This window comes from Apteryx rowi, unplaced genomic scaffold, assembly GCF_003343035.1.
Source record: "Apteryx rowi isolate R43461 unplaced genomic scaffold, aptRow1 scaffold_1437, whole genome shotgun sequence".
Lineage (NCBI taxonomy): Eukaryota > Metazoa > Chordata > Aves > Apterygiformes > Apterygidae > Apteryx > Apteryx rowi.
The window spans coordinates 6,794-17,723 of NW_020447683.1; the positions used below are offsets into that span (position 1 = coordinate 6,794).

The 10,930-nt window shown below is 43.5% G+C and overlaps 1 long non-coding RNA gene across 1 annotated transcript; it reads left to right on the forward strand.

Annotated features, from left to right (window-relative positions):
- The first annotated feature begins 451 nt into the window (after window positions 1–451).
- LOC112962211 lies at window positions 452–8,414 on the forward strand. The gene is made up of 3 exons (XR_003252229.1): window positions 452–3,761; window positions 4,235–4,501; window positions 8,289–8,414. It is a non-coding gene; the product is annotated as an uncharacterized LOC112962211 (long non-coding RNA).
- The last annotated feature ends 2,516 nt before the right edge of the window (window positions 8,415–10,930 follow it).

Here is a 10,930-nt window from a genome sequence, read left to right on the forward strand (position 1 = left end):
TAGGAGCGGAAGAGTGGACTGMTGTTTATRGAAYGTGAAATATTAAAACTAACTTGCAGACCGCACAGTAAACCTTACAGTAGCAGTCCGTCTTGAGGAGGGGAAGTCTGGCAAGACRCTATTGATGAAATCAGGATTGCTTCCTTAGTCCGACGATATCCTAAGCAGTGTTAGCGCATTGCCTGGGGAACAGCTGAAACGCTAACATCCCTTCCGTAGTCTTCCACGTGCTTAAATACTGTTTTAAAACGATCCTTGATGTTAACCAARGCAGCGCTTRCTAGCAGTTAAAAAAGGAGACCGTTTTGTTAAAAAGGGYGTAGGATCCGTACCAAAGGGAATGACTAATGTTGCCATGAAAAATTGATTCAAGGTCTTGCCAGGGCAGAAGGCTGCTCAGCTAGCTGTTCTGGCGGTTTGTGTCCTTTGTGTCCTCTNGTAGGATCCGTACCAAAGGGAATGACTAATGTTGCCATGAAAAATTGATTCAAGGTCTTGCCAGGGCAGAAGGCTGCTCAGCTAGCTGTTCTGGCGGTTTGTGTCCTTTGTGTCCTCTATAAGGTGTTAATTTGATAAAACGAAAGATGTAGATTTAAAGATATCTGTTATCTGTTATGCCCAAGCAACTTGCAGAAATGAGAAATCCAAAGACTAAGGTTTTCTTTGGGAAGCAGTTGTCCAGCATGCTTTTAAAAACTTAGGGCTRTTTTCAYAGTTATTTGCAAAAATAGTTGGAAGTAAGAGTGCTGCTTTGTGCGCTTGAAAAAATAAAACCTGAGAACTGTATTTAAAAGTATCCTTTATGTTTAAAGCATTATATACTGTACCAATTCATCTCATTTAAATGTTATCTTTACACTTGACTGAGATTATCATAGCCACGTCAATCCTGTTGAAAGCACACACAGAAAAAGGCGGTTACTTCAATTATTGCCGACATGATTTACTACTGCTATCTTTTCCCAGTACAACTCACAATGAAGARCATAACGGCCACATCAAAAAAACCCTGTTTTTCCCACTGTTCATATCTACTTCCCTAACAGCAAAGTTTAGTCATGCTTTTGCAGAAGCAAAAGATAGGATATAGCAATAACCTGCCGATACAGATTGGCCGGCAAGAGGAAACGGCCTTGAACACAACTCGTTCCTACAGTTAAATTTACTGCTTATTGTTCAGAGCTGCCGTTCTGCAACGTTTCTGATAACCCTCTAGTCTAGACTTTGTCTGTGACTGTGCCCAGCACAAACGTATCAGAGAAAGATCCCAGTTTACTACTCGAGGCAAATCTAAGACAAGCATTCAGTTAAAACAGGTCTCATTCTGATCTCTRATAGTAACAAACCTTCTTAAGCCCTGAAYTCTSGTATTTATRTAAACAGTCCACCCCATTTCTTAGAATTTTCCAAAGCTCTTAACATTGACATCCTGCATCCAAAACGATGGAATCCTTTTTTGACRTGTATTATTCCAGTTGAGAGCATTTGCAMTGGTTCATTCATAGGTGCTTCATAAGAGCCTTATATTTTCTGTTTATTACCAGTTCTGCTACTCACACATCCTTACACCTCGTGATCTACAGAGGCACTGTGAGCAGATTTTTTTCTTTAATAACCCACAGCAACACAGATGTTTCTCTTGTGAGCCGACAGTTAATTTAGATTAGGAACATGAGGGAAATCTCTCTCCAATGGCCCTTTGCATCTGCCAGATTTTATCAGGCATCTCTTTTCTGTTCACCTGGTTCTTTTAGATCTTCAATGACCTCATCAGTCATTAACCACAGAAATTACATGTCATTTACAAATATTGCTACACTGCTAATGGAAAATACCCATTTCCAGTTCATTGTTATTCATTAACTGTTTTGTAATACTTAGAGCCTTGGGTGTGGAACGGGATAAATATGTTAAATAAGGGACCCGAGCAAATTATCAGCTTGTTCCCCTCCAACAATTTTAATAGATTTAAGAAAAAAAGGGAAACTTTGATGAACTCACCAGGGTCTTAACCTTGCAGAAGACACCCTGCTTATAGAATCCTACCATGACCTTCCAATTTATTTTTCTGCTGTTATTTCATGCCAACCCATCTACCAGATACATACAGTTAGACTAACTAGTAATTAATCCCTTGCAGTATCTCTAAAACCTTTGGAAATACACCGCAGCGGTGGCCCTGGGGAGACGAGGCCAGCAAAGCACTCTCCCCTCTATGCAGCACTTGTAGCCAGCTCCTGTGTGGTCCAGCCCAAAGAGACAAAGGGGTTTTATGCAAAAACAGCCACCAGGATTCACCCTAAAAATGCTTCCCCCCTCTACCCCCCAATCAGTTTTTGTTCGCAGAAGAGTCAAACCTTACTCCGTCTTGCAGGCATGTAATTTTATCAGTTTACAGAAAATGCTGAAGGCAAAAAGCTTTTGTGGCCAGTGTTTCAGAGGCTCCTGTCTGGAATCCTGTTTGGTCTCTGCAGTGCCGTGTTATGCAAGGCCTGGCCTGATCTAGTTTTGGTTTTGCTGTTTATATTTACCTCCTACGGGACCGATCCTCAGAAAAATAGAGGCAGAGAATTCTCATTAAGAAGATTTAGATGAAGAATTTGAGGTTGAAAGCACTGGAAAGGAAGAAAGCACAAGCTTTAAGAGGCAGCAAGAAGTGAAAAGCTGCTACTAAGCAGAAGATAAGATATGAAATAAAGGGAAAACTTCCAAAAAATTCAAAGGTACATTCTACCAAAATCTTTGCTTTTTCAAGCCCAAATTCAGGAAACAATCCCCATCCAGAGTCGGCTGAGGACACTTTCAAAAGTGCACAGGTAAATCACAGTGAAATGTAAGCAAAACGTTTATTATCAATGTTTGCTGAGACTTCAGTATAAAACAGGCACAACTGTGAAAGAAACAAAGGGCAAGTAATTTGAACACAGAAAAAGAGTACTAACCCTTTATTCTGCACCATTCTTGTTTATAAAGGAATTCTAAAACGAATGAAAGCCTGGATGTAATACTGCATTTGTAAACCAGAAAAAASAGTTTTGACCTAAAGAGCATTGCAGCCTTCCTTTAACAACACATATCTATAATACTACAATTTCACTCACAAGGCATCCAATGGTGTAGTTGTTTGCAATACAAAAGTTGGGAAAGATTTGTGAAAGAAGGGATAATTCCATGTGAAGAAAGATATTAAGCTTTCCCCCAACTTTGGCTGCACACAGCATCTTTGGAAGAAGCCTATTCCACCATGAAGTCAGTTTCTCTCTTCAGCTTTTAAATGTAATGATAAATTGCAAATAACAACAACAACAACAACAACAACAACAACAACAAAAGTTGTAAGCATAACTCTGTTAATAGGACTGAAGTTCAATAAATTAAACCCTCTGATAAAGATATGATAAGAGCAAGTGAATAATAGGACATAAGCCTGGATTTCACAGSCAACATTGAAGTCAAACATGCTCCACCGATTCAGCAGTGTATGCAGGTAAATTAAAAGCTAATTCCTAGCACTTCAATGTTTAAGTATTCTTTTTGCAAATTATTGCATCTGTTGTTAGTTTGCAGTGATTCATGGCTCCTCATTTCTAAAGACTTATCAAATGGCATTAAGTGAAAGCATTTCTTATTGCTGTTGAACCYGTTCTCCTGCTGCTGCTTCTSCATAACCTGTGTCGACCTGACCCTTCCAACGCCAGCACTGCGTGGAATCTCCTGTCAACCAGGATGAACCTTTCCAGCAGCCAGGAGGGCTGGCGAAGGTGATGGGTTGGGAACCATCACATCAGCTGACAGCGCAGAGCTTAACATGGCATTGCAAGGGGTGCTGCTAGCAGGATTGTAGGACAGAGAAAGCTGCTTGTTGCTTTAGCTTGTTTTGATAACCTGCCGTGAAAAATCCTCTTGTCTGGCTGTCCTGGCACAGTGCAGCCTTAGCACTGAAAAAGTATCCTGGGATATGAGGGGTGGGAGTATCAGACACAATTCCTATGTAGGTGGCTGGTGTTGGGCTGAAATAGCTCTGAGAAGAGTGCTTCSTGGGGACRYGGCCTGGGCGACCCTGAGCAGGCTTTCTAAGTGCCAAAGTTTTAATTGTGGATTTCTTACAGCCCTAATAGCCGGGAGGTGGGGGTGAGGGGGTGTYTCCCTCTTTAAACAGACAAAGCTCAGTGTGGCACTGCTGGCTAGTCCCACTGTGGGTTTGATAAGTGGTGGGTTTCTCTCTTTTGCATAGCATGAGTCCAGCGCCACTGTCTACAGTACTCACATGACATGCCAAATGCTGGAGGCCAAAACTTACAACTTGGATGCATGCGGAGCAATCCAGTGTCTCCTTATGCAAACTTTCAAGTGATTCTTCTCTTGTGGGCAGCGTCAAAAGCCACARACGTGCAATGTGCCTTACAAAGGAGCTGAAGACCTATGGAGAAGTCAGAAACTGGCTGGAGAGCAACAAAAGCAGGGGGGAAGGAGCCCCTGGAGCTTGATCACCTTCTCCCAGGTACTGTGTTCACACCAACTTCAAACCAACAAATCCTTGAAATCAGCTCAGTTTTGGTGTGCCCAGACAAGCTGCAGTCAGACCACTGGGCTGCAGTGTGGGCATGTGAAATTTCTGCTAGAGTTCCGTTTTTACAGTGCTAGAGGAGCTACTGTTTCCTTTGCTCTGGCAAAGTGAAGTATTCATAGTAGCTGGGTTGTGCCTAATCCACATCGGTGAAAGCAGTGTATTCTGCCCTCCTGGCAACATCTGCTTTGTTACTTTGACTGTAAACACACTCTGTATACACATGAACCGTGAGCCCCCTCCAGCTTTTTAACTCCTGGCAACTTCGCCTTGTTTGTTAYTCTGAAAGGCCATTCAGGTCACCTGTGCCCTGATCRGGGTGCATCCATGGGTGCATTGCAAAAGGATGTGGTTACAACCTGACAAGATTTTCTGTGTGAGATTTTCTGTTTAACACTGCCAGAGTCGATCCTCCCCAAAGAGCCACCGYGCCAATGTTAACCTGTAAAACGGCAGCCTCTGCTGCACTTCCATTCATGTCCAGGGATGACTTCTGTGTTTTGAAATGATCCAAAGTGCAACTTTATCGAGGTATAAAAAGCAAACAAAACCTGTTGCCTGCTTTGCTGCCACTTGGCTCCTTAACTCGTGAGTGGCCCTGCTCAGCTCGTACCTCATGTCTGTGACTGAGTGCATTTCTGAGAAAGAGGCTCACTGAGTTTGCACAGCTTGTTATTGCTTGAGTTCACACGCACATCTCTGGCAGGAATGAACCTGCTCTAATGGTTAGTGCAAACGACGCCTTGCCTGTCCTTGCTTTCGTCCGCAGGACTGGCAGCAAGATGGACAGACAACGTAGTTGGTCAAGAAGAAACTTTCCTGACTGTTGAGAGAGATTCCCAGGCAATGGCACACGGGCTCTCTCCAAGCTGTACCCAACCCAGATCGTTTTATGGTTTCAGTACCCTCTTGTGCCCTAACTCTAGTACCCCCATGCTCTTTGTAGAGGCCCTGGTAAACTAAGCTGCAGGTAGGCTGTTTCTTTTACTATATGACAGATGTGTGAGGGGTGGGGAAAGCACCTGGAAATGGCCCCGAGGGGGAAATCTGGATCTTGCCTAACAAACTTCATTTGTCATGACATGAATGTGGAATTCACCTCCATCAGAAGACATGCAAGGACAGGATATTGCTATAGATGCTGAGTCTGGGCACTGCAGAGCAGGAAATGGTGACCTGAAGAAAAGGGGTCTAACCTTTTTATAGCACACCTGGAGAAACCGCAGCTTCCTGCCTTGTGGCCAGAACTAGCTTTTCTTCCTCATTTTGTGCTTGCATCGTTAAATCTACTACTTGAAAACAGCTATAATCTGGGAAGAAAGTTGCTCATACAAATGAAGGAAAAGGAACAAAAGGAGATTTTAGTATTTAAAAAACTGCAAATGACAAGTCTTTATTAAGTAGTAATTAAATTAGCTGAACTAGTTACAGAATCTTGAACGTCCTTGACTTTCAATTTTCTGAGAAAAGTAAAAACCCAGGAAAAAATACCTTTCCTTTAAGGAGGGGAAAAAACTCTGGGAAATTCTTTTCTGACCCTCTGCARCAATCACAGAAATGACCAAGAGAGAAAGTTAAAAAAAAGAAAGAAAAAAGTCCCTTCAAACTATCAAAATTCACTCACTGTGTAACAAAGCCAAAAATGCAACTAAATTCAGTGTGGTGCAAGACAAGGGTGAGCAAGACTCAGCAAGTCACAAAGCTGAAAGACACATTCCTGTTCATAAACAGGAATGTTTTATACTATGATCCCTTTAATCTAGCCAGTCAGATCTACTAGAGACACTTCTCGTACAAGCACCCACAYGCCTGCACTTTCCAGGACCTTCTCTGTTGCTGTCAAAAACCCGAGATCTGGGAGAGGCACTTGGAGGAAAGCTAGCCTTGACCACTGTTTTTTGCCAAGCTAGGTTTCATCCGGGTCCTCCCCAGTCTGTCCCACCAAAGGGCCACACTCAGCAGGTCTCGGGGGTCTAGGAGCACCAGCAGYGCTGTGACCTTTTCCCCATCCTGGGYGCTTGGCCRCCTGTGCCCAAGGCCAGCTCTGACGTGGTGCAGCTGTAACCTGGGATCACATAGATGTGGAAACAGCTCAGTGTGAGAGTGAGTCTRTTGGTGGTGGGGTCTCTTTCCTTAGCTTGGGAATTGCATTTAAGCTCAGGCATGTGGGAGCTATGTTGCATGTCTGCCTGTGCCTGGCCTTGCTGGTCCTGACCTGCCTTGTAACTATGGTCTTGCCTGGCAAGCTGGAATTTCAGCAAACTCTGGTTGTTGTCACATCACCTGCTCTGCTTGCCTTGCTTGGGTACTGCAGGCCAGGGTCCTTGGTGGTGAGGGCTCTCCCCTGCCTGCTTTGCTGTCATCCCCAGCTTGCCTTTCCATATGGAGCAGCCTGCTCTTACACCGGGCAAGGACCTCTTGGAGCAGCACTGGTTTCCTTTGCTTGTTGCACTGCAGCAAGAGCTTTGCCAGTTTAATTCAGCTGAAGTCCCCCTTGGCTGCTGAAATGGGAGATCCTATCCTTTCAGCAACRGCTCCCAGACCAAGGAACTAGCATCCGGGTACATATATCTGAGCAACAAATCAGACTGAGGAACTGATGTACCTAAAATGTAACCCAAACAAAAGCATAAGGATGTTGTCATCCAAAGCAGTTCCCTGATGCTTGGGAAAGGTAGCTCACTCTGTCTGTTGTCAGTCTGCCAACAGGTAGGTTCCTTGAAGGAGAGGGGAGGATGCGGGCTGCTTCCTTACCCTGATCACTGCACTTTTAGGCAAACAGACCCCTCAGGGTGGGCAGATTGTGACTCACTTGAGAACAATTCAGCACACTCAGCTGGGAGAGCCTCCTGCAGAGAGAAAGTAGGAGCTTCAAGCAGAGACCCTGAAGCACAAGCAGCAGGATCAAGGGTCTCAGAAATGGTGGAAAGAGCCGGACTTCACCTAGGATCTAAAGGGAGCTCTGTGGAGTTTGCTGAAACCCAGAAAGCTAAGGCTGCTAGAGAAAGAGCAAGGCTGGAGGAATGGACCTGCCATTGCAAGGATGGAGCAGGCAGCAGGGAGAGCTAACTTTTATGATGTTTTGCCCAATACATCAGACTTTAATAGCTTCCTTGTTCTTGTTTATGGTCAAAACTGAAATGCTTGCTTCAGAACAAGGTTTAGACAACAAAGGCTGACCCAAAGTCCTATCAAAAAACCCAAAACAAGTTGTACTAAAAAAGTAGCTATGCAAGAAAGACAGAAGGTATACCACTTAAAGAACAAGACACGTAATATATAAAAATGCATTACTAAAAATCAGTAGGATGCAAGTTATCAAAGTACTTTTGTGAATATATATCTATAAATCGGTCCCTTCAAGCCAGAGGACAAAGTGCCAGTGGGCAGGCTGGGTGGAGGGTGTATGTTCCTGCACCATCTCTTGCTCTGGATCTGTCTGGACTCRTCCTTGAGCAGATTCATCTCACTAAACAAACAGAAAGCTGAGCCAGCAAAAAAAGAAGCAGCTAATTTTCTCCTGGATTAATGAGCTGAGTAAGCTGAGCTTAGTGTTTCGTGAATACCAGAGTCAGTGTGAAGGAAGGGGCAGAAGGAGGTTACAGRTCAACATTTCTCACTTCCCCTTAGTGTCTTCATTGCTTCAGTTCAGCATAAGCTGCGCTGAGGAGCCCCTTCTTTCCCACATACATCACTCAGTCCTGCCTCTTCTTTTGTGTAGGTTGCAGCATTTATACTGCCGGCTGATGGACAGAAGCATGGAAAGGCTCTACTGTGAGTCACTGATTCTTGGATGTCTTTTTTGGGCCAGAATGAGTCTCAGCTGGATCTATTCAGGTCTCTGGTGTATGAATTCTGGTGTTGGGGGCAGCAAGGGGGCAGGAGCCAGTGGCGGCAAGGAGGAATTGCCTCTCCTGGAGCTGAGCCAACGGTGGTGAGGGCTAACAATTGCCAACAGCAGGGAGTTGGAAGAGAGAAGGGAGGACCTTAGCTGCAGGCAGCAATGTGGACAGATGGGAGAGAGCATGGTATGACAACTTACRMTATTTCTAGTGCAAGCARGGSCTGTGCGGGCTGCGTCTATCAAAGCTCTGCCTCATGTTCTTCATCTTTGCAACTCTGAATTCAAAAAGGAGAAAAACAGTGAGAGAGTGTTTGAAATGTGCCTTGTGAATGAACTACTACTGCACATCTTTTCTGCTCTAAATAAATAACATGCAGGCATTGCAATGATACTGTGGCTTTCCCATAAACATGCACGTGTCTTAATAAACATATCAGACTCCTTCCCCATTCAACTCCTTTCTGCTGCTTGGGGATCACAGACTAAGGATCCTCCCCATGCAGTGATGGGAGATGGCTGTGAGGTGGGAAGGCTTGTTTCTGTCCTATTCTAATAACCCGATGTTATATATTTCTTAAAACAGCATACCGGTATACTGTGCTTTCAGAAAACCTCTCTGATACTRCTTCAGAGTAACAGCGAGAGTTGGATATTCGACACCCTTGTGTTTCTAAAGGAGTTTAGTAAGAGAAGAGACCCTTGTTTGTCCCATTTCTACAGCACTCTAAAACCCCATGCTCCAGAGCTTCTGCTAGTTGTGTTCTGGAACGGGGAAGAGATTCTCGAGTTGGAACCTACTGGTCTGACTCACTGGACATTTTACTTCTTGGCATTGCCTGGAGCAATTCAGTGAAGGCAGAACATCCGATGGGATGGTTGGAGATTTGAGGGGCAAAGGGGAGCTTTTCTGAGAAACAAAGTTTAAATACTTCTTTTCTAGCACTCTTAAAATCTCCCAGGTCTTGACCACATACAGGTTGGGATCAGACTCCTGCTATATCGAACCAATAGTAGTCTTGGTAGTATGGCAGTGTCTGTGTGTATGTGTGCATGGATGTTCTTCACACCCTTCTAGACCAAATGTCCACCATATGGACATGCTGATGCCTTCACAGCTTATTACAGTTGCTCACACCAGGAGCTGATTCGCTCAATTTGATAATTTTCTCCTTTACTGTTTCCATTTTGTGTAGTGTTTTAGAAGTGGATGTATCTTTCATTTTAACTAAGATTGCCTGTCTCTAAAGAACAACGTTTATCCCTGCAGCCATGCCTTTGAATTCTTTATRGCATGAATTTTTTGTGACTGCCAGAACCAGTGAAGTTGCAAGGTGAGACCAGTCAGTCTTTTTTCAATTATGCACTTTGATTTTATCTGCTAACTTGTCTCCTCTTGGACTGTTGACCGTTAAGATTTCCCATTCCCACATCTTACCGATAAGTCTGAAGAGCAAAGAGATACTTCCTGGATGTTTTCGGATTGAAGTTAGCTGAAGATGTACAGTTGTCTTCGTGAATGGTGTTCCCAAGTAAATGACTTGGCAGAACCAGACAAAAATCTTGGCTGATAGCCTAGTATGTGGCTTGGTTGATAAATATGAGTTTATAAAAGAAATATTTTGCATTCTTTATACTGTGTTTTGAAGGGCTGAAAGCTGAAACAAATCCTGACTGACTGCTGGGGTTACAGAACATCAGTGAGGACACTTTCAAATTCTGGTAAAAAAACTTTGGGGAAAACTGTACCGTTAATTTCTGATGCCCTTCAACTTGCAGCTTTTTTTCTGGTGCTTCTTGGTACTTTATTTCCTGGTGACCTGAAAAATGCAGAGAAATTGTGGCCCGTGATTGCTTTGTCTTAGCGTGGGGTCTGTTGGGTGGAAAATACCTATTACATGGAGTGAACAACAAGGTGTTTCTGGCGCGAGGGGGATACAAGAACTACAAAGCAAATGGTGAATTTCTTCYAAATGCCAGGCAAGCATTCTTCTGCTGTGATGCTAAAGAGAAGACTACTTTTTTTTTTWAAYAAATAAAAGTTAATTGTAGTTGTTTTATTTCAACATTAGAATTGCCTCATTGTTCTAAGAGAAGGTATTTCATTGTGTYAGAAAAGTGAATGTATTCCATTTTGTTAGAATGTAGAGAACTGATTTTGCTGACTACAGACATCTCCATACTTGGTTATAAAGTCACTGCAAGCTGAAAGGCRCTGCATGGACAAGGAGTCCTTATTATGAGAAGATCACCCACAGTCTTCACCTATAGCCATGCAAAAATGATCCTGCCTTCACATGTAAAGTGATGGGCTCTGAGCTGACTGTTGCTGCTCAAGAAAAAGATCTTGGGTTTATGAGAGACTGTTTCACTGAGCAGCTCAGTGCTCAGCAGCAGTCAGAAAAAAAGCCAATCGGCAATTACAAATTATGAAGAAAGAAGTAAGGAACAGAACAAGGAATGTCATTCACTACCATATAAATCCATTGCTCTCCTGCATCTTAAATACCCATCTCAAAAAG